The 26,565-nt window shown below is 44.9% G+C and overlaps 1 pseudogene across 1 annotated transcript; it reads right to left on the bottom strand.

Annotated features, from left to right (window-relative positions):
- Window positions 1–16,792: 16,792 nt before the first annotated feature.
- LOC307103484 (ferritin light chain-like) lies at window positions 16,793–17,315 on the bottom strand (annotated as a pseudogene). The gene has a single exon. The product of its transcript is annotated as a ferritin light chain-like (transcript).
- Between the last annotated feature and the right edge of the window lie 9,250 nt (window positions 17,316–26,565).

Raw genomic sequence — 26,565 nt, 5'->3', positions numbered from 1 at the left:
ATGGAGGCTGGTGATGGACAGAGGGTGGAGGGGACGCAGGGCTTCCCACCTCCTGTCACCTCGCAGTGGTCTGCAGAGTTCCTGCAACAGGCTGGGTGGTTTCCATCCACCTGCAAATCCACTTCCACCTCCGTCTCTCCGGGAACCTGTCCTCCATGGACCCCATCCACCCTCTGGCTTGCAGTTGGGCTCAGGCAATAGGAGGCCCCCTCAGGAGACCCCAGGACAAGAAAGAGAGGTCAGGGTGTTTACTCCCTGCTCCCTTCTGTTGGGCCACAGATGGACAGTGTCTGTGTTCCTCTACCACCAGGTCGCTCTCTCTGTGCCTAAGCCACTGCTTAGCTCTGTCTAAGGCCACTGTTACCAGCCCCCAGTACTTCACCGCCTCTTGTTTCTTTCCCTTAATTCCATTCATACCTTTGTTAAAGGTCCCTCCATTAACTCTTCTCAATAACCCCATTCGAGGGAGCCATCTGTTGCCTGTTAGGACGAAGGCTAATTCAGTACCAGAACTTTAGGTCTGGAAGGCATGTCGAAAGTCTTCTATGGTTTTCAATTTTTTTTTTTTACCTGCTGAGGTCAAGTAAGAAGCATGACTATAGCATCAATACAGTTAGTTTTAGGAAGCACCCTGCCTGCTCAGCATCCCCCCCAAAAGCACCTCTTCCCGGCTTCCTTGCAACGCTCCTCTAAGTGCGAGCACTCCGGGGCCCGCTGACCTAACCCAAAGCCCTCACAGGGCGAGAGAGGCAGTTGGCACATTTTCCAAAGTGTCCTTTGTTGGCCTGAGTGGGTTTGATTTATGCCCTGAGCCTTCATCAACAGTTTGCCTCAATCTCTTCCAAAGTGTAAGGTCCCATAAATCTTCTTTGGGACGACAACTCGACCGCCAGCCCGTGTTACACAAACACGCAGAAATGTCATTAAGGCAACAAACAGCCTCCCCGGCCTCGGCAGCGGCCTTCTCTGCCAGGCTCAAGTTACTTAAAATCAATATTGAAACAAGGACAAAACCACATGTTTGCAAAACCAAATTAGAGGGGTCTAAGACCAGACCTGGCGATGCGGTTACATCACGCCCGGCCCAGTTGGTCCCCCGGGACTCGGTCACTGGGCTTGACCCGGCCGCACGTGCTCCCACCCCCTCGCAGGCCCGGGAGGCTCTTGTCCTGAGTGTCTGACCTCACCAGACAGGTGACGCTGAGGGGCAGAGGAAGCGAGAACGGTGGGCTCTCACAGAGCCAGGGAGGGGACCCACTTTCAGGAACACGAGGTGTGTTCTTTTGTGCCTCCTCAAGCGTTGACTCAGGAGCTATGCCAGGTCTACGCTGGGGTCTGGGCGTCCCGGAGTGAGCTCAATGGTGAGTCTCCGCTCTCAGGGAGCTCGCCCACAGGGAGGTGGAAGAGGAGGCAACAGGGCATTTTAATACCTAAGGGCAAGTGTCCGTGAGGCAGTGAGGTGCAGGCCTCTTTGAGGGGCCGCAGGCACAGGTAGCCCGGCGCTGCGTGGGGGTCTGTTTGAGAAGGCTTCCACTGCAGATACGCTGGCAGCTGCTCCATCTAACCTCTTACTCTGCTTTGTGTGCGCCAGGCCCATCCGGAGGGGGTGAAGGAGAGAAAACCCTGCCTTCTTTCAGGAGGGAAGGTGTGCAGGGAAGACCTCTAGCCTTTCTCCTTTCAGCCGAGTGGGGAGCAGGCCTGGAGCCCGCCCAGCGTTGCTTTTCTGGACCCTCTGCTTTCTTGGAAGCAGCCTGTCCACAGACACCCCTGCCCCCACCGAGTCTCTCTGCTGGGGTGTGTGATCAGGATGGGCAGGGCTTCCGGAGCTGGGCCAGCCCGCGGACACAGGTGGCCGTGTGGGTCTGTCCTACTCGGAGGACACAGTAGCCGTATGGGTCTGTCCTACTCGGAGGACACGGTGGCCGTGTGGGTCTGTCCTACTCGGAGGACACGGTGGCCGTGTGGGTCTGTCCTACTCGGAGGACACGGTGGCCGTGTGGGTCTGTCCTACTCGGAGGACACGGTGGCCGTGTGGGTCTGTCCTACTCGGAGGACACGGTGGCCGTGTGGGTCTGTCCTACTCGGAGGACACGGTGGCCGTGTGGGTCTGTCCTACTCGGAGGACACGGTGGCCGTGTGGGTCTGTCCTACTCGGAGGACACGGTGGCCGTGTGGGTCTGTCCTACTCGGAGGACACGGTGGCCGTGTGGGTCTGTCCTACTCGGAGGACACGGTGGCCGTGTGGGTCTGTCCTACTCGGAGGACACGGTGGCCGTGTGGGTCTGTCCTACTCGGAGGACACGGTGGCCGTGTGGGTCTGTCCTACTCGGAGGACACGGTGGCCGTGTGGGTCTGTCCTACTCGGAGGACACGGTGGCCGTGTGGGTCTGTCCTACTCGGAGGACACGGTGGCCGTGTGGGTCTGTCCTACTCGGAGGACACGGTGGCCGTGTGGGTCTGTCCTACTCGGAGGACACGGTGGCCGTGTGGGTCTGTCCTACTCGGAGGACACGGTGGCCGTGTGGGTCTGTCCTACTCGGAGGACACGGAGGCCGTGTGGGTCTGTGGTTCTCTGAGAGCAGCATCAGGGCCTTGGCCTGCACATCTGGAAGCGTGTTCTTTCACTGGCAGCACTTCACTCTGCACCTGTTTCCTGTGTCCTGCGTGTCTATTGAGAGAGGCGTCTTAATCATCGATCCCTTCCAAAGCAAATAACATGCGAAAAGATTCACCACATATTAGTAGTCAGCACTGTAGGGTACTGTGCTTAGGAAAATAAATAAGATGAAATATGCCAATATGCAAAAGGGGTGCATTTATGTGTTGTGATGCAAGATTTTCCTTTTTTTAAGGTATTTTCCAATTTTTTAAAAAATGTGTATGTGTTATTTTAATCACAGAGGGAAAAATAGGTGAGCATAATGAAATGGTCTTTCAAATCTAATAACAACGTAAGAGAAGGTGGTAAATTTTGAAGAAGACGGTAGCTACAGCCGTTAGAGGTTGCGGTGAGAGCAGGCATGGCCTATTCTCATTCCCCTGTAACTTCTTAGGCAGCTCCTGTTCTGTGTGCCATCCTCACGCCCTCCCCCTCCCCCCCCACCCCCCGCCTCATGGTATTCCAGGCCCTTCATATTTTGCAGGTATCTGTGACCTGTCTGTGCTCATTGCTTGCCCAGCTCCACTGCCCCTGCCAGGGGATGCGTCCTCCCCTGGCCAGCGCCCAGGCCTGTGTGTGCACACCATTCCCTCCCTGCCAGTGCCTCCCCCCACCCCCATGCACGTGATGGAGACAGGACCTTCCTCTAAGACACGACTGCAGAGTCCCCTTCCCCAGGCCATCTTCCCTGGTTTCCCTCCACTTCCCCTGGCAAAGCAGACGTGCTCTACTCTGTAGTCATTCAGAAGTTAACTACGGAAGTTCTTGGCACTTCCGGTGCCTCACCCAGACGTGGACTTTCAGGAAAACCTCCCAGAGGAGGTGTGATGGCCAAGATACTGAGGTTTATAAGATGGGTTGGAGTTATCCAGGCAAAGAAGTAACAAGTGTTCCAGGTAGGATCAGCTTGTGAAAAGAGTCAGGGGCATGAAACATTGATGGTAGTTCATGTGGTTTTTAACTTTTTTAAAAAATATGTTTTTATTGATTTTAGAGAGAAAGAAAGAAAATTGATGAGAGAGAGAGAGAAACATTGATTGGTTGCCTCCTGTACACACCCCAACTAGGGACCGAACCCACAACCTGGGCATGTTCCCTGACCAGGAATTGAACCGGCAACCTTTCGGTGCATTGGGAACGATGCTCAACTGAGTCATACCAGGCAGGGCTGATTTTCAACTTTTCATCTCATAGCACACATAAACTAGATCTGACAAAAAAAAATAGGTATCATTTTGATTCATTCACATGGGACAGCTATTGTGTTGGCTGTTGTCATTTTTTATATTGGACAATCTAAGGGAAGGGAGGTCAGTGCCCCTGACTAAAACAGTTTTAAAAATCCTTGCAGCACACCAGTGTGCCTACCATGGCACACCAGTTGAAAATTGCTGGGTTAGAGCAAAGGTATGAGAGGGGAGGAGAGACAGATGCTAGAGCAAGGACAAGATCAGGAAGGACCCTGTATGCCAGGATAAGAGTGTAAACTTTATTCTGAATGCTATTGGGAGCCATTTGAAGGACACTCCACAGAACTGTAATCTTAAGTCACTGAGATGGAACTACTGGAATTTCTTAGATGCCTCCAACTGCTTACCTCTGGGGTCCTAGGCTCCGAGGTTTGCCCTGAAACTCATGCAGCCTTTGGCTTCATGCTCTACCTTGGGAGCAGGGAGTGACCCCCTGGCCCAGACAATGGGCTCATCGCCACGGTGTCGGGCCACTGGGTGGAGGCTCTCTAGGTGGTGCCTTTCAGACATGAGCTGCACACCATGATGTCAGAGGGGTGGGACATGGGGAACGGAGTGGGGTGTAACAGCTGCTATCACGGTCCCCCTCTTCCCTCCTTAGGAATTATAAACCACTCCCCAGGCTGCTGATCCAGGAGTCCTTGCACTTCTGGAGAAATTCATTCCTTTCATCAAACCCAACTTATCCCTGGAGACTGTAAGGTCACAACCTCAAGTTGATCTAGATTTAGATCCTGGCCCCGTTATGAGCTGTGAGACCATAAGCAAGTTAATTACTTTCTCCGAGCCTTACTTTTTCTCTATAAGACGGAGAAAATAATGTCTCCCTCACAGAGTCATTAGGAGCACCACAGAAAAAAATATTTGTAAATATTTGGCAGTGTGTATTAGTTCTGCCCCAGAGAGTTTTCTTCTTGTGAAGTTTGACTCTCTTATTTGTCATTTATGGGCCCAGTCAGCTCAGCTTTTCTGCCCTAATAAGAGAATCGAGAAAAAGTATTATTTGAAAACATGAATACCGTTGACCAAACTAAAAAATCTGACTTATTTAAGTTTAGGTTAATAAACCGCACTCCAGCCCTGACTGGTTTAACTCAGTGGATGGAGCATCAGCCTGCGGACTGAAGGGTCCCGGGTTCAATTCCGGTCAAGTGCATGTACCTTGGTTGTGGGGCACATACCCAGTGTGGGGGGTGCGGGAGGCAGCTGATCAATGTTTCTCTTTCATCGATGTTTCCAACTCTCTATCCCTCTCCCTTCCTCTCTGTAAAAAAATCAATAAAATATATTGAAAAAAATAAAAGAAATAAACCACACTCCAAGTCAGGTGCCATGAATTTATGAGGGTGAAATGCAAAGAACCCAGAACTCATGGTAGCAAGACCTGAGTTGTGCCCTTGGCCAAGTCCTCCCTCTGAAAAACAAGGTCCCTTCCAGTATTTTGTTTTTAATCCTCAGCTGAGGGTATGTTTTAATTTATTCTATAGAGAGAGGAAATGAGAGAGAGAAAGAAAGAGAGAGAGACATCAATGTTAGAGAAAAACATCAGTCGGTTGCCTCCCGAACATACCCTGGCAGAAATCGAACCTGCAACCTTTTAGTGAATAGGCTGATGCTCCAACCAACTGAGCCACCCCGCCAGGGCCCTTCCAGTCTTGATGGTCTCTTGCACAAGTTAATAAACTATTAGACCCCAGTAGGTCACCCTTATGGCAGGGACAGGAGACAAAGCACCAAAGGGTGTCCCACTTTTTTGTTCACATAAGTTTTGTGAGTTTCCACACAGGCCTGCAGCTAAGGAAGGAGAAATTCTTCCACGGGAAAAGAGTTAAAAAGTCGATGCTCCAAGAATGAATCATAAAATATTCCAAGAATGTCAGAGAGAAATACGACATACCCCAGAGGCCCCCCACGGGGAGTGCGAGAGGGGAGCAGCTGGCGTTGCCGCATGCTGAGCCTGATGCTGTCTCGAGTCCAGATTCCGAAGAGATTAAGATGGTGCAGTGCCAAGGTGGGACTTCTCTCCCCTGCTTTCTATCTCCGTCTTCTGGACACTGAAGTCCTTTCCAGGGCAAACCCGTTGACACTGCCTCCAACTCCTGTGTGATAGATAAGAGATGTTCGGTGCCACTTACTGTGTGATTTGAGGCAAGTGAATCCATCTCTCAGAGCTTCAGTTTCTTCACCTGCAAAAAAGAGATACAAATATCGATTTCCCAAGATTGTTTAAAGGAGCCCATCTTTAAAGGAGGAAATAATGTAATAAAGCCTTTAGCCCAGCATCTTAGGAAGGGCTCTATCAATGACAGCTAATATTTTGGGAGAGGACAGCTGGGAGGAGTGGCCATGTGCTGCGTGCCTGGCTCAGGCCCTGTCTGAATCACCCTGGGTCTCAATGGATATATACAAATTATGAGGCTAGCTTTGGTTTGTCATCATAGATCTAGAGGTCTCCACAGTGTGGGAGGGGAAGTAGAGACTTCTTCCAGCAACAGAAAGAGAAAAAGAGCTTCCAAGAGGCAAGCAGCCAGGGGTGGAGGCCTGGCTACCGAGTCTGCATGTGGACCTGCAGCTGGGCCAATACTGGGAGGGTGGGTTCTGAGGGTGTGGTAAGCTCTGTGGGATTCATTGAGTAATTACTCAACAACTCTCCACTGGGTACCTAATACCTGCCAGCCACTGGCTTTGGAAACTAAGGATATGGTAAAGAACACGTTGCTGCAGGAACCATTCACAGTTACTGGGGTTGGAAAGAGAGCTTCTGAAGCCATACAGCCCAAGGAAGAAACCTCACTCTACCAATTATGAACTGTGGCCCTGGGCACATTACTTAACCTCTTGGAGATTTAATCTCCTGATCTATAAAAGGGGTTGCTATGACAGTTAAATGAGATGATAGATACAAGCTCTTGGCAAAGCCCTAAGCTCAGAGTAAATGCTCAATTAAAGTTAACTATTCATGCCCTGAGCAATGTGGCTTGTTGGTTAGAGTGTCAGCCATGCACCAAAGGCTTCCAGCTTCGATTCTCGGCCAAGGATTGGTTGCAGGCAACCAATTGATGTTTCTCTCTCTCTCTCTCTCTCTCTCTCTCTCTCTCTCTCTCTCTCTCTCCCCACCTTCCACTTTCTCTAAAAAATCAATAGAAAAAATACCCTCAGGTGAGAATTAACAACAACAAAAAGTTCACTGTACATTCTATTATTATTCTATTAATAAGCATGGCCAGAATGTGCAGGTTCATTTGGCCGGGGCCCCAGGAACACAGAATGACTGCATTCATGACAAGAATTGCATGACTAAGGCAGAAGCACAGTCCTGGATCCAGAGGTGCATGGGGGAGGGCAGAGGGCACTTGGAGTGGGTGTGAAGAAGGAAGACAACCAGGATTCCAGTGGTCAATACCAAGGATGGAACCTGGGCACTTATGGCAACAGGGCAAACATAAAGAATTCACAGACAGCTTGAGGACAAAGAGAGAGTGAAGATTCAAACCAGAGTAGCTAGTGTTCAGAACAGCCCTTCCCCACCCCAAGGTTTGCCATTTTGGCTTGTGCATTATTTTGAGCTTAAAGAATTTACAGAATTTAAGTTAGCGGTCTTGCCCCATAATAAGAGTTATCACGAGCAATAACTTTTTATGACCTATGTATAAAACAGGGTAAACTTTTAATTATTGAACATCTCTCCTTGTTGTCCTATGAATGACCTTTCTCCCCTCTGAAGCCCCAAGATGCTTTATCTCATCCTCAGCTCAGAATGTCATATATACTTCATTTTCCCTTTCTCTTGCTGAAACTCTCACATATGTGGAGTCTCTGACTCTCTCATGTCTGTGGGGTTCCCACAGAGCTTCTCTGAGTTCTGTGAGCTGCTATAGCAAATTAATCAAACCCAAGGATGGGTTCTTGGCAACCTCCAATCTATAGCAAGTAGGTCAGAAGCCCAGGCAACAATCTGGGCTTGATACTGGTGTCTGGAGTTTGGAGGATGGGGGCAGCCTTGTAGAACTGAACCTTTACCCTGTGGAATCTGACTATCTCTGAGTATATAGTGTCAGAATTGAGTTGAATTCTCAGACATCCTGCTGGTGCCCAAGAATTCCTTATTGGTGTGGGGGGAAACCCTCCTCCACACTTTGGCAATTGGCCTCAGAACCCCTTTACCTACATTCCAGTGAAAACATTTATTAAACACCCACCTGTGGTGGCTGTTTGACCTGTGCTGGAGTCCTCACTCCCAATTACTAATATAGAGAGGAGTTGGCACAATGGAAAGAGACTTGCCTCAGGAGTCAGGCAGACGTGGGTGGTGAATGAGGTGATACTGGGTAGTTTTTTACAGCTTAATTCCTCAAGACCTACTTCAAAGGACACCCAGCTAGCATGGTTAGCACGTGGTACTGCACTGAATGGGGTATTGCAGAAGAAATCAGAGTCCCTGAGTCAGAAGACCTGGTTGCAGGTCTCGTACAAGTCATTTAGCCAGCCAGGGCCTCAGTGTCCTCCAGCATGAAACCAGAATTTAGGCCTAGAAGCTGAAAAGACCCTTCCAGGATGACAAAATGACCTGGGGCCTTGAATTAAAATCTTGAGCTCAAATCCCACATTTACTGCAAATCTACTCTGTGACTTGTGGTGATTCAACCTCCAACTCCTACCTCTCCCATATTCTTGGTTTCTTTATTGAACAGAGAGAACTGATTCATCCAACATTGAGCAAGTCTCTCAAGTGATGGCTGTTTCCTCTCCCACATCCTTGAATCACAGGGACTGGGACTAAAAATCAATTAGGTGTTCTTGCATCCAGCCCATTGCTCCTTCCCACTCCCCAAATCCCCTGGCTTGGAAGCTCATTAGATACCTGAGAGCTGGGAGAATGAGAGCCTGGGTCCTAAAAGGATAACTGGGGATACAGCACTTCCATTGTACTGTCGGAACCACTTGCTTTACATAATAACTTCAACTCAACTGGGAACAATGCTCTTGGATTCTGATTGTTTTCTTTTTCCAGGAGAATGCACAAAGAAAAAATAGTGGGATGAACTAATCCCCACCACTAGGCCATGCCACTACAGTTGCTTTTCTGGGGGCAATGGGTTTGCATCATTTCCCTCTCCTTACCTATTTTACATTCCCCTCACCTTCTAGCACCTCTGTTGATCTGGGTGGTTCATGTGGGAGGACAAGGGTCATTCAGAGTCTCATCCTGAAGAGCCTGAGCCCCTGGCTGTCATGTTTTTCTTATTCATTTACTATCAATTTTGGGCAAGTCTTTGTTGAGAGTACCAAAAGATGCCTCAGTGAATCTATTGGGTGTCAAACCTACCCTCCTTGCCCCATTGTATAACAGTAGCCACCCCGCCCCCCCCCCCCCCCCCCCACCTGCTGACAATCAGAATTTATAAACCCTGACTAAGATGGTCATTCCTCTCCTTGCCTGCTGGTCTTTAGTCATAAAGAACCCAAGGTGACCAGGAAGTAGTTATAGCTTGAAATTTAATGGGATTCTTAGAATGTACCCTGGTAGAAGTTTTTTTGTTGTTGTTGTTTTTGTTTTTGTTTTTTTTTTTGGGAGCCAAGACCTCTAAATCTACAGTCTGGGATAGTGGGAATAAAAAGTACAAATTCTCCAAGTTGATTATCAGAAATAATGGTAAGCAAGACACTCCTACTTCCAGTCCTAAGTTCCTGGACCCATGAATTCTACCTTTAGGGGACATAGAATCATATATTGGTAATCGATGTAGCATGTTCAATGCATCCTGGAAGGGGGGGGTCCTTCTTTGCAAGGTAACTTTTCAAGTGTGGCTCTTTAAATGATGCTTCAAATGGCCATTCCATAACCTCATCAGGGTGGCACTTTCTGGATCATACAAAATACGACAGGACCAATGGATCACATCATGTGGCAGTGCCATACCTCCTTTGCCATAAAGTAGGTTCCTTAGTGTAATATGATATTATGCAGAATCTCTTGTTGATGTATTAAACACTCAGTAAACTTTTGGATGGTGCTTCTGCAAGCAGAAATGACAGACCTGTAACTAGAATACGTGCCACCAAGTACCCCCTATTATTTGTGAATTCTATCATTCCCATTGCTATCAGGAAGCCCGTTCTGTGATACTGTCTTCTCCTGCCATTAGCTCAGATCCATGTAGGACAGGCAACTGAGCTTCTCAACAATGCTTGTTCTCCTCTGTCCAGGTGATTCCCTATTGTGTCAGTAAGTGGAGTGTCTTCCCACAAAACATAATTGACTGGTGGATTTTCTAGACTTACCTGTATGTTCACTCTAATATGCCCACTTTGTTTTGATCCCTCTTTTACCATCTGCCATGGCCATTTTATTGATTATACTTGATCCAATGTTATCTAACATATTTTCGGAAGGTTCTCTGATCCATTGTATCATCTCCTGAGGTCCTTCCCAGCATGCTAAATCCTATATGACAGGAGAGTGTTCTCATACCGATAAGCTATCATTTTCCCACCCCAAATCTCAGGGTCCTTTTTCTTCCCAATCAGGGTCCTGACCCTAGTTTAGCTGGCTCACTGAGTTTGAGAATTCAGGCTTCTCTAGAACTCTGGAACCTTTATAATTAAGTTCTGGGCCTGAGCCTCAGTTTTTTCCTGCCCTCGGGCTGCAGTGAATGAGAGTCTCTACATGCTGCCAAGTAAGACTTCTAACTTTCACATTTTGCATATATTGGTGATTAATCAACCCAGGTTTTCATATCTTTTTCTGATGCATTAATTGTACTCAACCATCCAATTCCATTGTCCTTATAATTATTTTTTCCTTAAGCCTCTTGAATAGCTGAGATGTAGCAATAGTTATTGCATTCCTCTCTACTGGTCTTCCATTCACCACTGATTGAAGTGTTAACTATTGTATGGCTGGAGCAGCCAGCAGCTATCAGACTCTGCATTCTACCAGTGATAGGGTCCTTTGCCCACCAAGATACCCATTCACAATTATGCCCCACTGAGACAAGGGGTCTTTGTACCCCTGCATCAACCAGTTATTGAGAGAGTGGAACAAAGCATGGTCCGGGAAGCTCCTTCCATTGAGGTCAGTTCCAGGGAGGGGTGCATAGGTGAGTTGTCAGAGAATGAATACCATAGTCCTGATATGGGGCACACAAAACAACATTGAATTTTAAGGAATACTCTTGCCACCCGCACTGCAAGTGTCTGCTCAAAGTCATTTTACCAGTGAGGCCCCTCCCTGGCGCTCTCTATGCCTCTTACTTGGCTTCGTTTTACTGCCCAGCACTTATCTCCATCTGCAACTCCGTGATTATTCACCTCCCACCATCAGACTTGTCTACTCCAGACTCCCTCGTGGTACTCTGTCACCTAGAAGCGGGCCTGGCACAAGCTAGGTCCCTAACAAACATAGATGAAATATCAAATATGTATATATCTACTGTGTGCACCTCACTGGAATTGCTGTGAGAACTAAAATAAATCTTTGTGAAGAGACTTAGCTCACAGTAGACACAATGCAAATAAATAATACAAAAATGTAAATGTAAGTAAAGAAGTGTTTATGAATATATGTCTGCAAGTGGCATAGGGATAAGAACAATGACCTTTTGCCCTAGCTCGTTTGGCTCAGTGGATAGTGCGTCAGTCTGCCGACTGAAGGGTCCTGGATTTGATTCCCTGTCAAGGCACATGCCCGGGTTGCGGGTTCAATCCCCAGTAGGGGGCATGCAGGAGGTAGCCGATCAATGATTCTCATCATTGATGTTTCTCTCTCTCCCTCTCCTTTCCTCTCTGAAATCAATAAAAACAAATTATAAAAAAAAGGACCTTTTCACTTTGCAAAAAGATACTGCAATGGAAACTTCTAACCCAGAGCTAAGGACAGGCCTTTGACTCTCCGTAAGGCAGGGAGAATAGGACTTGCTTTTAATTTCTTCCAGCAACAGCATTTAATTGCAGACTTAAGAGGGGTTGGAGCCCATAAAAGATTCACCTTGTTTCTCTGAATGTATACATTATTTACCATCCAGTCTATAAAATATTTACCCATTTCTCAGCCGACTGCACCCTGTTCAGTCTTTACCTCACTGCTGCTCCAAGCTGATCAAATAGGCGACTGGCACCTTTCCAGAAAGGGACCGAGCAAGCAGCTGGTAGGGGGCCATATTTTATGCATTTGTCAGAGCACATAGTAATCAAAGGTGTTGAAAGCCTTACTGAGGGTACTAGGGAGGGGTGTGGGCCCTTAATCCCTTTCCACCTCCACCAACTGGCTCTAAAACATGACTGCCTTTGCCAGGCCCAGTACATTCATCTACTTAGGGTACACTCATAGAGCCCCTATTGTGCGATACAGATCTCAGGGAGGTGAATGGAAATAAGGCACCTTTCTGTGCCCTTGGTGAAGAAAACAAGCCCAATGGTAAAGCACAGCGATAGCACCCAGGCATTGGGCTCTCTCTCCATGTGACCAGCATGTGTAAAGCACATGGCCTCATGAGCCAGATGTTTTGGTTGAAATTCTGTCTTACTTTATCACTATTAGTGTCTGACCTTGGACAAGTTACCTAACCTCTTGTTGCCTCAGTTTCCTCAGGACATTAATTGTCCCAGTTTTCTGGGATTACTGAGCACAGAGCCCGGCTCATAGAAAGCACTCAATAAAAGTTAGAGATGAGGAGGAAAATCCTCAGGACAGCTCTTTGTGGTAATCTACACTAATAAAAGAGAAAGATGCAAATTGACCGTGCCTTTGTGATGCCAACAGGCCAATCAGGAGTGAGTATGCAAATTAACCCAACAAAGATGGTGGGTTAATTTGCATATGCAGGCGCCAAGCGGCTGGGGGTGGGATGCTTGCATCATCACTATAGCGATGACGCAGGCGTTCCGCACCGCCCCCACCGCTCCAGGCCTCTGGGCAGCATGGGAAGGCAGAAAGGCAGCTCCAGGCTGGAGCAAAGGTGGTACTGGCAGCCAGGGAAAGGAAGGCCCATTCTTGCACGAATCTTCATGCATCGGGCCTCTAGTACATTATAATCCTCATTTTACAGATAAAAGCCCAAGTTTTAGAAAATTAAGTACTTTGCCCAAATTTATTTATAAGTGTGAAGGCCAGGATTCGAGCTCATGTCTGCCTAACTCCAAAGACGACAGTTGTAGTCACTGTTTATACAGCCACCCACACACATATGAAATGTGGCATAATTGTCATGTTTGCCATGATATTAATGACTCTGCCAAACGACCCTCAGTGAGATTAGATTTCTTTATTCGATTTTATAGCAACCCCTTTCTTTGCAGTCATCATGATAGTAATAATTTACAATTTGATTAGTATTTGCTATTGTCTGAGTCCTGTGTTTATCATATATTCCCAGTACCCACGTGAATGTTTCACATGCATTGTCATTTAATCTTCATGACAGTGCTAGGATGTAAGTAATATTTTTCTCCCCATTTTATTGCAAATGAAACCGAAGCTTAAAGAAACAGAATAACTCACCAAAGAACATACAGCTGAAAAATGGGAGAACTAAGATTTTAACACAGTTTGGTCTAATTCTGAAGCCCATGCCTCTTTTCCTAAAAAGGGAGAATACTAGAGGAAAGGGGAGAGGAACCAACTTCTACCTATTAAGGGCCACCATGTCAGGCATTATGCTGAGACTCTTCCTTTGTCAACACTGTCTCTCTTACTCCTGGTGACAAATTTGTATTCAAAACAAGATTTTTGTTAAGACAAGTTTTTTTTAAGCTCAAGGGCAAGCCCTGCTAGAAGAAGTTGGCAAGGCGAGAGAGGATGCTGGCACTGAGCAGGAAGTGAACGGAAAACAAGCAAGGCTACAAAGCTCTTCAATGTAGCCCTTCGCTCCAATACTTCTAATCCATAGAATAGGCCAGTTCAGATAACACCACATCAGGAGCCCAATCCAGGGAGAGGGATTTACAAAAATGGTACCAAAAATACAGGTACCATTTATCTTCTCAGTCTTTTATGTTCAATGGCTGTTCAAGTCTCAATGACCACTACTGGTGGAAATATTTGGCAGAAAACAAAGTTGATAATGGGTAAAAACCACACAAAATATAATGTGTTACTGACTACAAATTGACAGTAATATCAATTCTTCTTTAATATGAATAGATTTTCTAACCGAATTTTGTAGAATTGATGTTCACAAGAGAAAACTGACCATGGCAGAAGCTATAATCAGTTTAGTTTGACATGGGAAAAAATGATGATTAATAAAATACTCATTTATAATTTACAAAGAAATATTTGATTTTAATAAAAAGTAAAAATCCCAAATAGTGAACTGTGTTATACAGAAGTTCAAGAAGAAAAGGAAAGAAAAAGAAAAAAAAAAGAAAGTCAAACAAAAATATAAACTGGTTTGATAAAATTTGCTCCAAAAACATACTTTGACCCATCAATGTGAGTATTATTTTGATTAAAATAGTTGACTCATCTAGTCCAGCTTAAACATCTTTTGGGTCAAATCCTTACATGATATTTATCTTACTCAGGGTCTGCTGCTGTGTTGGGGGCTTTACGTAAAATTACCATCATCTCTACAACAACTCTTTGTTATAGAATTGAAATCTCCAATTGTTAAATGAGGAAACTGAAATTCAGAAAAGGTAAGCAATTGATAATACTTCATTTAGTACCAGAGCCAGGGTTATTCATTGATTAAAACAAAATAGTCTTATCATGGAGTATTGATGTCATCTGGACCTCCCTTTCTGGATCTCAGGACATTTTGCAAGGGGTAGGAGCACCATTGATCTTCTTAGCCTCGCCAGGAAGGTAGGTGTGGATGAAAATGTTGGGACCCCAGGAGAGAAATGAACTAGCTTAAGGCTTCAAATTGTATAAAAGACCTGGGCTTTTCCTGATCCCCAGTCCACCATGCTCTTCTGTAGAATAATGCTTTTTTTTTTTTTTTTTAACAGTTAACTGGAAGTAGAGAGCTCTCTGCTCCAAGAAGAATAGAGTTGCATGAATTGCAAAGTGGTTGATTTATTCATGGCTGATAGCATTCAGGGAATTTTCTCTCCCCACCTCCAATTCCTCCCAAAGTAAAATTATCCATCAAAGTAATATATCCTTCGAAGATTACCCTGCTGTCCCTGTGCTTGCTAGGCAACACTCAAAGAGTAAAGGTAAGGGGTCTAAGATGGTCATTATAATATCAGTGTTTTCTCTTATCACTGGTTTCTCTACGAAGCAGATCTCTCCCCTCCATTCAATAGCTATCTAAATTGGGAGTTCATGAAGAAAATAACTAGATACAGCTCTCTGGGGAAAGAAATGAGATGTTTCTAGTGTGATTTCCACTTGTTTATATCCAAATCAAGACAATGAAGTACTGAACTACATTTCATGTACGTGGCATGACACTTCTGTAGTGCTCTGTGATAGAGGAGCAATTTTATAGGAATCGTAGGTGACCACCGGCCCTGGTTTCTCCAAGCCTAAAGGGTCTTCCAGGATATAGGTCTTTCAGTTTTAAAATGAGACACAGTGTCAAGCAAATCTGGATGGTTGCTCACCTTCTTGTTCACCACGGTATCTATCACCAGCACTCAGGTCAGTACCTGGCATGTAACAAGCCTCTGCCACTCTCAGTGCCTTGATTTCCTTCCCTATAGAATGGGAACAAAGGGGGTTAATATGTGTCCTATCTCATTCACAGGGCTATTATTCCATAATAGTAATGTTGAAGGAGAATTATTACTATTATTTTTTTATTATGTCTAATGAAGTAACAGAGAGTTTTAATAATCTCTAAGAAATGCAATCCAAAGCATCAGCTTCTTAAGATTGGAACTACAACTTACAGTAGCGCAACATGTAGCACCATGCCTGACAGAGAGAAGATGCTCATGGCCAGATGAATGAAAGAATGAGTAGGTGGATAGTCAGATGAATAACTTTGTGAATGAGCAGAAAGTGATTAAATTAACTGCTTTTGTAGGATTCTTTTTAGAGTCAGAAGTTTACATAATGCAACCCCTGCATTTTTCAGAGTCCACATTCAAACAAAAAATTCTTGTCAGGGTTAGGTTAAAACTGGGTCATTTCAGATATTTCATTTTTAGCATATTAAAAATGGTAAAAATCTCAACTATTTTTACTCATTTTCTCCAGTGACTCAGCACAAGAAACTTTAACTCAGCTTGTAGTTTACAGGTCTTCTTCCAACAGCAGAGCTTTTGGGTTTGAGTCTCATCACATACCTTATCTCTGCTCTCACCCAGTTATTGGTGAGCTTTGGAGGTGGCAGAAAAAGACCTGAGAAGCTAGAGGGACCATCCAGCAGCCTGGGTCATAGAAAGACAATACCATCAGCATCAGGAAAGTGCAAGTTTCTTGTGCCTGAAGCCTGACCAAAGCAAGCTAGAACTCCCCGCCTGCTTTCTCTTCAATTCTACTCTGCCTTTCCAATCCTAATCTCCTTCTGGGCCCCAGTCAAACCTCTCCTCTTATATCTTTGGCTTCTGTCATAGTTCATAGTTGAGATCCCATTAGATTGGGAAACTTAAGGGCAAGGACCTACTTTATTCCTCTCTAGATCCCAGCACTTAGCACAGTGTCTTGTGTAGAGTGGGAGCTCAATAGATGTAAGAATGAGTGAATAAATAAATTTATTTATTTATTTTATTTTATGCCAGAAGTTCCAAAAGTGTGCAAAATTATAGCATCTGCTGTTTGTTTGCTTTTCTGCAAAAAGCTTTATTGTTTTCATTTGATCCAATGTATGGGAGAAAACTCCAGCATGGGTAAAAGAATGCTTAGTGGTCTTGGGGAGAGGCTCAAGCAAAAGCCAGACACCAGGGGGATGCAGAGGGGCCCTCAAAGGCCTCTGGGCTCCAAAGGCTCCTACTTGTGCTTGTGGGTGAGCCTTTCGAAGAGATACTCTTCCAGCCCAGCCTGGGGGCTGGCCAGCCTATAGTGGGGAGTCAGGTGTCACCTATCTTCTTGATGAGTTTCACCTGTTCATCCAGGAAGTGGTTCTCCCGGAAGTCACAGAGATGGGGGTCTTCGCGGGTAAAAGCCCGGGCATGCAGCTCAACAAGAGCCTGGTTCAGGGTCATCTGCAAGGCCAGGGCGGCTTCCATGGTGTCCTGAATTTTGCCCACTCATCTTGGGGCGGCTTCAACACATTCTGGAAGAGAATTCAGCTACCGCGCTGGTTTTGCATCTTTAAGAGATGCTCAGCACCCTCGAGCTCCTTCTCCGCCAACTCTTGGAAGTGGCCCACAACCTCGAGAGCCATATCATCCCAGTCAAAATAGAAGCCCAGAAAGAGGTAGGTGTAGGAGGCCCACAGATGCAGGTTGGCCAGGTGGTTGACTGCAGCCTCCACCTCGATAGAATAAATCTGACAAATTTTGGAGCTCATGGTTGTTCAACAATAGGAATTAAAGTCAAACAAACAAACAAAAATGGTGTTGGCTGGTCTCAGAGGCTGAGGATGGTTGAGGTGGTTCCAATGGTGATGATGGGAAAAGAGATTGGAGATTGGTTGGAGGATGGAAGAAGGGTGTCCCCGGGTCTGTTCCATCCAAACACTGTTGAAGCAAGAGACAGATCCGGGGACCACCGAGGGCGCTGCCTGTGCTTAGCTTCAAGTGTGGTTTCAACAAATGGATGAGTTAAATAATAAATGAATGATTGATATGAATAACTATTATTAATGAACTATTAATTAAGTGCCAGACACTGGCTAGAACATTTTAAATGTTACCTTACTTAATTCTTTCAACAACCCTGCTTTATCTTTTTCTCCTTTGTGCTTAGCACTAACATGCCATATATTTTACATTATTTACCTTGTCAACTATCAGTCTCCTCCACAAGAATTTAACCTTCAGGAGAGCCAGAATTTGGAGTGCTTTGTTCACTGTTGCTTCCCTTGCCTAGAAGAATTCAGTAAATACTTGTGGCATAAATATTGAATAAATATTATTATCCCTACCTTGCAAAGGAAAAGCTCGATTTAGAGATGCTAAAAACAATTTTTTTAAAAATCCTTGATCTTGTGTCAGACACCCCAAGACTTCCATGCTTTCACTGAAAACTGGTAACTACATTCTGAGATGGGTATCATCATTACTCTAGCAAGGGGAACAGAAGCTCAGGAAGATGAGGTCACCAGCTCAAGTCAGAGAGCAGTGCATCTAATAAAGAGCTGGGTCACGATTCAAACCTTCGGTGATGTGGCCTCAAAGCTCTTGCTCTTCCCATGACCTCAATCCACCTTGCAATGAGAAAATGACCCATACCCGAATCAGAATATTCATGGGGAAGGTGCTGTCGCACACCTAGAAAAAATCAAAAATCAAGAGAACCTATTACAACCCAAGTCAACTTAGAAAGACCCCATTGAACAAAGAGCATCCTTTTAACATTAACAATGCAAAAAAATGCTGAATGCAGGAGATTGGAAAAAAGTTATTAGGAGGAGAAAGACATGCCAATGACTTGAGCTCTTAATGAGATGCCTACCGTGTCTAAGAGTAAGCAATTTCCCAGAGGGCTATTTGATGTGAAAGGAATAGTAAGGAGCGCTTTAGTGGCACCCAGACAACATTGTCTCCCATACACACCTGCTTGGGGCTCAGCAAAAGACAGTGCGTAAATGTCTGGAATATTACATAAAAGCTGTCTGCCTAACCAGTCAAAGCTATTAAAATCCATCTTGCTGAAATGAACCCTGAGAGCAGGTCAAACAAATCTAATTTTTATTGTTCTTTAAGGAGATGGCTGTGTTGGAGACAAAGAAGGGAGGCAGGAGGCCAGTTAGAAAGAAAAAAAAAAAACCCTAGAGGCCTTAAAAAATTAAATGTTCAAAAGAGCTGTGGCAGGCAAGATAAATGATATATTACAGTGCTGGTTTAAACCTAATTGATGACTAATGTTGTAATGCATCTGAACCTACACTGATCTATTATTCGTCTGGTCCAGGCTGAAGGGACACAGCAAGGAGAAAAATTGCTAACTGTTTTAACCTGATGGAACTTAAAAAAAATAACCAGCACAGTTACTTTAAAAGATAAATGGCTGGGTGTTGACCTCCTAATGTATATCAGGGTCTTGCAATGCAAAATCAAATGTTAATTAAATAGAATCCAGTGCAGGAACAATGCAGAAAGAGCGTGGTTCAGAGCTCAAGGGGCCATAGGGAATGATGTTGTTGGGTTTCCTACAAAATGTTTCAAAGACACTACCAATGGAAAGGTAGTGATGGTAGACCATATACAAGTCATTGAAAAATCAAAATCAAATGTACACACAAACCCACCTGGATAACACTTACATATAGTTTATATAGAGCTGCACACCTAAATCACAGTCATTGGAAGGAGAGAGTCCCAACAGTGTTTAAATCCACTGAGATAAATTAGAGAGGCTTTATATTCTTGAGCTGTATCAATAGAATCTCAGCACAACCCCCAGAAGGAAAAACAAAGTAAGATGTAAGAATGTGTAAGAATTCAAGAGCCAACTTGAAAGGGCTCCTGATGACCAAGTCTAGCATAATGTTAGCCACAATAGTGACTGTAATAAATTGTAACCAAAGAGTAAAGTAAGAATCAATGAGTTATACTGATACAAATGAATAAATATATGAATGAATGAATGAATGAACGAACGAATGAGAAATCTCTTTGTTAAAGTAGAATTCCAACTAATAAGTAGGTAAGAAATGAGTCCCTAACTGGTTTGGCGCAGTGGATAGAGCGTTGGCCTGCGGACTGAAGGGTCCCAGGTTCGATTCCGGTCAAGGGCATTTACCTTGGTTGTGGGCGCATTCCCAGTTGGGGGTGTGCAGGAGGCAGCTGATCAATGTTTCCCCCTCATTGATGTTTCTAACTCTCTATCCCTCTCCCTTCCTCTCTGTAAAAAAATCAATAAAATATATTTTTTAAAAAAGAAATGAGGAAAGCAGAAAATCATCATAAGGCAAACAGCAGTTATAACTGTTTCAGATAATAATCTTCAATAGATACTAAAATTAGTGAGGAAAAAAAGATGAGAAACAGGATCCTTAAATGTTCCAGAATATCTCCTCTTAGAGGACACCTTGACCAAAGGATCATGGTTAATATCAATACCAATGGGACAAATGGATATCATGTGCATTCTGATCAAATGCACTAAGAAGGATACATTATTTCTGTAGCATTCTTTTTTAAATATATATATATATATATATTATTGATTTCAGAGAGGAAGGGAGAGGAAGAGAGAGATAGAAATACCAGTGATGAGAGAGAAATCATTGACCGGCTGCCTCCTGCATGCTCCCTCTGGGGATCCAGCCTGAAACTCATGTGCCCTGACCAGGAATCGAACCATGACCTCCTGGTTCATAGGTCAATGCTCAACCACTGAGCCACACCAGCTGGGCTCCGTGGCATTTTTTATAAAAATGCATAACCAGAATGTAAGCATGAGGAAATATCGGACAAATGAAGGAACATTCTACAAAATAACTAGTCAGTTCTCTTCAAAGGTATCAAGATGATGTGTATCAAGTATCAAGTGAAAGAATGACTCAGGAAAAATTCCAGGTTAAAGGTGACTGAGACAGCAGAGAGACACAAGCTGTGATGCTCATTTGCATGCAGGCCCAGAAAATAAGACATCAGTGACACAACTGGAGAATTTTTCATTAGGGCTATAGATTAAATACTAATATTATATCAACGTTCCTTTCACATATTCGATAATATTACAAAGCTAATGTGGAAAAAATTGTTAATATTCGGGGAATTGGGGTAAAAGGAAGATACACATTCTTTGTTCTATTTTTGAAACTTTTTTAAAATCAGAAATTATTCCAAAATGAAAGAGTAATATATATAAAAAAATGTAATATATAGAATGTCATCATTGTGCTTTCTCTGAAGACCTACATCTGGGGAAGAGTCACCACCAAAGTCAGTATATCCTTACTCAATTGGGAAAGGAAGGAACCAGGGGCAAAAAAGGTGATCATTTTGAACAAGTTCATCACAAAAGATCAAATACCATCATAGGCATGAGCAACCTCAGAACAACTCTAACCGAATTGCTTTTGCCTATGATGGTATCTGACCTTTGTTCAAGAGCTGCAAATGTGTTCTCTGAGAAGAGCTCTTTTCTTCCAGTGCCTTAAGAGAGAGAGAAATGTTATTAACAATTATTATAATAATTATACCATTTATTTAATATATACATAAAAGCTTATGAAAAGGTATTTTCCATATTTTAAGAAATGGAGAAAAAACATGCTTGTTTTCTAAAACAGGCTTGTTTTGCTAAAAGAGAGATTTAGCCATTTGGCAATGGATGGAAGTGCTAACTCCAGAGTCTATGCTTGTTACTGTTAGTCCTGGTACCAGAAGAGTGCAGAGCTCACCTACCAGTGACTTTTAAAAAAAGTCCAGCTAGATTTGATCCATAGCTTAGGGTGAAAATTAAAAAGTGAAAAGAAAAAAGACAAAACAAGCAATATTTTAGCCACGTATACAAGTAGTTAGGGAAGATTATTGTAGGGCCATTTAATCTTCTTAGAAGACCACCAATGATTTCTTAGGAAAAACTTTACTTACTTCACATTAATCATTAATGGACTAATTGCTAATAATCCTCATTTGTTCAAGTTAACAAGGATTTAATGACCATCTTCGTGTGCAAAAACAACACACACACAAAAACAAACAAAAACAAACAAACAAAACAGCCCTAACTGGTTTGGCTCAGTGGATAGAGCATTGGCCTGCGGACTCAAGGGTCCCAGGTTCGATTCCGGTCAAGGGCACGTACCTTGGTTGCGGGCACATCCCCAGTAGGGAGTGTGCAGGAGGCAGCTGATCGATGTTTCTCTCTCATCGATGTTTCTAACTCTCTTTCCCTCTCCCTTCCTCTCTGTAAAAAAATCAATAAAATATATTAAAAAACAACAACAACAATAACAAACCAAAACAATGCCTTGATGGATAGAAAGATAAAAGTCACCTATTTGGACCTATTGCAAACTATGTTAAGATCCATCATACAACATTCCTCCTCCTTCTCCTCCTTTCCCTCCTCCTCTTCCTTCCTCACCTCCTCCTTTTTCTTCTCTTTCTCCTTCTCTAGCCCCTTCTCTTCCTCCTCCTTTTTATCCTCCTCTTCCTTCTTTGTCTTCTTCTCCTCTCCCTCTCCTTTCCTTTTCGTTCATCTCCTTCTCCTTTTTTATCTCATTCACCTCCTCCTCCTTCTGTTAAACTATGGAAACATGAAAAAGGGAGGAATTCATTTTTAACTGAAAGATTTAAGAAAACTTATGGAATGGAGAACCCTGGGCAAGGTCTTGAACAAGAGGCAAGACTTTAGAAAAAGCTTTTCAGGCAAGGAACTCACTGGAACAAAACTAGACTGGTGGGGAAGTTCAAGGAAACGAGAGTTTGTGTGAATGGTCGGAGTTTGTGGGTATGAGATGAAGAGGGTAAGGAGTAAGGGCAAGGCACCAGGGTAGGAGCAGTAGGACTGCCAAGGTAGGTTGTAGCTGATTGTGGGGAAGACATTAGTCCCCTCAGGAGGAATCCTCCTTTCATGTTATGGGCCAAATAATGGTCACTTGTGGGAGGAGTAAGTGTTGAATAGTAAGTGTTGGATTCCTTATTATCATCCAAGACTTGACTCTGATTCCTAAAGGTTAGGCCCAGGAATTGCATTTAAACTCTCCCAGAGTCTTACAAACACTAAAATGACTCCATGAGACCTCTATTTGGGCACAGGTTGTTATTTTTGTATTTCTTTGAAAGAACGAATTATATATGCTGTCCTTTAAGATCCCCTGTAATCCAAACCTTTTAAAATATAAACTGGCTGTCTCTCTGTGTTGTAAGAATGGGTAGGGTTTGCTTATAAGGGCTCATTTTCCATGACATATTTTGATGGAAGTGGATGAGTCTCCAAGTTAGCAACTAAGAACAAACATTCTTGGGAAGAATTATTAGCTTCCCTATTAGTGTGGGAGCTGACAAACCAGCTGCCCTCCACAGAGGCACCAAGCCACCTTCCAGGCTGGCCATGACCACTCAAGCTCCCGGACCACTGGCTGGAAAGGTCAAAGCCATATTTCATGAAGCTCAGTTAGTTCAACAAAAACATCTTGTTGAAAAACCTCAAGTACTCTGTAAATAGATTTCTAGGATTTTCTTGAAAGGTTTATGAGAACACCATGGCTTAGCACTAAGTTATGTGAGTAAAAGGACCAGAATGCACCCTTTGAAGGGGCGTATGCCTCTTTGCAAATTTGTGCGTAACTACCCAGATAAGCACACAAGCTTTGGGGTCAGGAAGACCTGGGTACAAATCACAGTTTTTCCATTTACTGGCTGAGCATAGAGGCAAGTGATTGAATTTCTCTGAACCTCAGCTTCTTTGTGGCTATAAGGCCTAGTTCTCAAGGTTATTTTGAGGGCTCTTTTATCCCCAGATATCTGAGTGACTCACAACCACATCGCCTAGTATCTTCACTCAATTTTCCTTCTCAGTTAAGTCTTCCCCAACCTCAATATTTAATACCCCCAACTTCTTTTTCACAAGAGTGAAAAAGCAGTATTTAAAGAGATAATGCCATGCTTTATTTTTCTCCTCAGTACTTATCACTATATAATACACTATTTTACCATTTTTATCTTCTTTAGTTTCTATCACCAACACTAAATATTAACGCCACAAGGAGAGGGATTTCTGCCTGCTTTGGTCACTGCCATATCCTTTGTGCCTAGGACAGTGCTTAATAAATATTTGTTGAATGAATGAATGAATGGGCGATTAAACAATTAGTCCATGGGAAGATTCCTGGCCCAGAACTTTTGGTCGATATGATGAGTTCATGCTTCTACTGCCCTTGAGTGCCAAATACCCAGAAATGAGAGAAAAACTACCAAAAGAAAAATATTAAAAGCCTAACTGTGCTACGTAAGATGTTAACGTTAGGGGAAGAAGCTGGGTGGAAGTTATGGGAACTTTCTGTACTATCTCTGAAACTCTCCTGTGAGTCCAAAATTATTTTAAAATGTAAGTTAAAAAAATAACCAAGGCTAAAATAAAAAGAAAGGTAAGCAGCTCTATAGCCCAGAAATAGAAGCAAAATATAGCAATTATCAGGGACCAAAGGTGTGGTCCAGTAGGCTCTTCACCTAGCCGGCAAAGACAGCAGGCAGTTGAATTTCTGGTCAAGGAGAATCAAACGTGGCAAGGAACCAGAGAGGCCCTCATACACTCAAACAGAGAGTCTGGGGCAGGACTCTCTAATCCATGAAGGGAGGCTTAAAGGCATACCACTTGTTTCCCAGGGCTGTAGTTTGTATAAACCTCCAGGAGATAGCAGAATAGCTGTGCAACTAGAATTTGAGCCAATTTGCTCTTTTATAGACAAGAGTGAAAAAGCAGTATTTAAAGAGATAATGCACAAGAAGTTTTCAGCATGGAAGTTAGACCATTAAACTCAAATTGAAAGCAGCAGGAGGGCCAAAGATAAATAAACATAGAACTGTGCTTTAATAAAAAGTACAGAACACCATCAATACCAAGAAAATCTTCCAAGCTACTAGAGAAAAAGGACACATTATCTGTCATAGAACAGCAGAAGTTCATCTGTAGGTCAATAGATGGATTCTGAGGAAGACCTTGGGTAAGGGGAGGGGCAAGAAAACTATCTATTTCTCAGCCCTCTTTGTGAAAACATTATAAAACTAGAGGCCCGGTGCATGAAATTCGTGCACAGAGGGGGGGTTCCCTTAGCCCAACCTGCACCCATTCCAATTGGGGACCTCTCAGGGGATGTCTGACTGCTGGTTTAGGCCCGATCCCTCTCACAATCTGGGACTGCTGGCTCCTAACCACTCACCTGCCTGCCTGCCTGATTACCCCTAACCCCTCTGCCTGCCTGCCTGATGGCCCCTAACCTCTCTGCCTGCCTGCCTGCCTGCCTGATCACCCCTAACTGCCTCTGCCTGCCTGATCGTCCCTAACTGCCTCTGCCTGCCGGCCTGATCTCACCCCTAACTGCCCTCCCCTGCCATCCTGATCTTGCCCCCAATAGCCCTCCCCTGCCAGCCTGATCTTGCCCCTAACCGCTCTCCCATGCCAGCCTGATCTCACCCCTAACTGCCCTCCTCTACCAGCCAATTTGGTTCTGATTGGTCAGTTTCTATGCCAGTCAGCGTCAAAAGCTCTGCCTCCTAGGCAGCCATTGGCTCCTTACATTCACCCAGATTTGGTTCTGATTGGTCAGTTTCTATGCCAGTCAGCATCTCTGGGCCTATCAACGGGGCCTGATCAGAAAGGCGGGGCTGATCAGCAGCCCTGGTGGAGGCTTGGAGAGAAATGGAAGCACGGCTGTTGACCAGGCCAGGAGAGAAAGAGAGGCAAGTTCTGATCAACGGCTGACACAGAGGCTATGAATCAGACCCTGCCTCTCTCTCTGCAGGCCTCTCTCTGGGCCTGATCTGCAGCCCCCTAAGCAGTCAGTGCTGGGTCAGGGCACGAGCAGTGGTGCGAGTCAGTGCTGGGTCACCATGGCAACCCAGCACTGAGTTTTGATCTGATTGAGCCTTCCATCATAACGGTTGTTATGACCCTGGCTCTTTATTATATAGACTAGAGGCCCGGTGCATGAAATTTGTGTATGGGGGGGGGGAGGGGGCAGTTTGTGTCCCTCAGCCCAGCCTGTACCCTCTCCAATCTGGGACCCCTTGAGGGATGTCCGACTGCCTGTTTAGGCCCGATCCTGGTGGGATCGGGCCTAAACGGGCAGTCGGACATCCCTCTCACAATCCAGGACTGCTGGCTCCCAAGCACTTTCCTGCCTGCCTGATTACCCCTAACCGCTTTTGCCTGCCAGCCTGATCACCCCCTAACCACTCCCCTGCCAGCCTGATAGACGCCTAACTGCACCCCTGCCAGCCCAATTGCCCCTAACTGCCCTCCCCTGCTGGCCTGGTCGCCCCTAACTGTCCTCCCCTGCAGGCCTGGTTGCCCCCAATTGTTCTCCCCTGCTGGCCCGGTCACCCCTAACTGCCCTCCCTTGCTGGCCTGGTTTCCCCTAACTACCCTCCCCTGCAAGCCTGGTCACCCCTAACTGTCCTCCCCTGCTAGCCTGGTTACACCCAAATGCCCTCCTCTGCAGGCCTGGTCACCCCTAACTGTCCTCCCCTGCAGGCCTGGTCACCCCTAACTGCCCTCCCCTGCCGGCCTGGTCACCTCTAACTCCTCTCCCCTGCAGGCCTAGTTCCCCCCAACTGCCCTCTCCTGCAGGCCTAGTTGCCCCAACTGCCCTCCCCTGCAGGCCTGATCACCACCCCCAACTGCCCTTTCTTGCAGGCCTGGTCCCTCCCAACTGCCCTCCCCTGCTGGCCATCTTGTGGTGGCCATCTTGTGTCCACATGGGGGTGGCCATCTTGTGTGTTGGAGTGATGGTCAATTTGCATATTACTCTTTTATTAGATAGGATACTTTATATTTGTTGGTGCTTGGATCATGTGGGTTATGAACCAACATATATGCACATACAAATAAACAGACATATTAGAATCATAGTCATGAAGAAAATACTGCTTTATTTGAGCAGATACATATCAACTTCTCTGCATTTTGGGAGCCCTCAC

The sequence above is a fragment of the Cnephaeus nilssonii genome, assembly GCF_951640355.1.
Source record: "Cnephaeus nilssonii genome assembly, chromosome: 7".
Taxonomy (NCBI): domain Eukaryota; kingdom Metazoa; phylum Chordata; class Mammalia; order Chiroptera; family Vespertilionidae; genus Cnephaeus; species Cnephaeus nilssonii.
This window is presented reverse-complemented; position numbering and strand designations above follow the sequence as displayed.